A 1271-nucleotide genomic window follows, 5' to 3' on the forward strand; every position below is an offset into this window, starting at 1 on the left:
GCAGTGCCAGGGTTTAAGGCAGAGTAATATTTTTTTAATTCATTATGGCACTTCCTTGGAGTTTTGTAACCCCAATACAGAAGTTAATTTTATCTGTTTTTTTTAATTATAATATGACTAATACCACTCTATTGTAGAATTAAGGAGTTATAAACAACCTAATGAAGTGAAAATATAAATAATTCAAATTATGGCTCATCAAAATTGAAATATCATGAAAATATGAAGTACATATCAGATATCAGTGATATTGGCACCTAAGTATGAAAAAAGGTAAATTAAACTAATTTTGACTTTTTACGACTATTTTAAATAGTCGTATTATGTATAGATTGATTTAAAATATACTAAAATAAATGCATTACATATATTATGGTATTATAAACAATATGTTTTAACAGTTAATTTTATCCCTTAAATCTTTAAATATCACTGTATCACTGTATCACTGTCATCCCATTGTTCATCTATTTGCTCGAGCAGGTGCCAGTAACGTCTTCATTTGACCCTGTTGCGTGCTAATATAGTGGTCACTCCAGGAACACAAAGAGCACATTGTTGTTACTATTACTGTTTTTGGCATATCAAATACGTCAGGAGTAGCTTGCCAGGCTCTGCTGTGCAGGAAGAATAAAATAAATAAAAAAATAAATTTTAAAAATAAAAATAAAGAGGCCCAGGAAAAATTGTACTGCTCTCTTCCAGACCTTTGTTCTATAGTCTCTGGATCTTGGCCATTGATGGGATTACATGGGCTGGGGGAGTTTGTGGGTGTGACTACCAAGCTACTGTAAAACTGGGGATCTGTGTGAAGGAGACCCAGTCCTGATCCGAGCAGTCTTAAAGATCTCAGCCATGGATCCCACACTCCTGGGTTCCTCTGCCAGTTCCTTCATGGGTGAGGCTTGTCTGAGTGTGTGGAGAGTGGCCTTGAGCATGACTGTGGCTGGGTTCTGGGGGAAAAATTCTTTAAATATAGCTTCCAATAAAGATTTTTAATGCTTGCGAATTTCCAACTTTCAGATCACATTACATTTCCATTTTATAACACTCAGTAGACTTTAGTACAGGGTAAACTTAATGGAAGTCTGAAGCTCAAGCCTTATATGCTCCAGACCCAGGTTCTGCCACCATATAGCCTCCAAACATTTTCAATGTAGCCATTGGAGAACACAAGGAAAGCAGTAACATATATTTGGGCCCAAGTTTATATATAAATAAATAAATAAATAAATAAATAAATAAATATATATATATATATATATATATAT

This window comes from Sorex araneus, chromosome 1 (assembly GCF_027595985.1).
Source record: "Sorex araneus isolate mSorAra2 chromosome 1, mSorAra2.pri, whole genome shotgun sequence".
Lineage (NCBI taxonomy): Eukaryota > Metazoa > Chordata > Mammalia > Eulipotyphla > Soricidae > Sorex > Sorex araneus.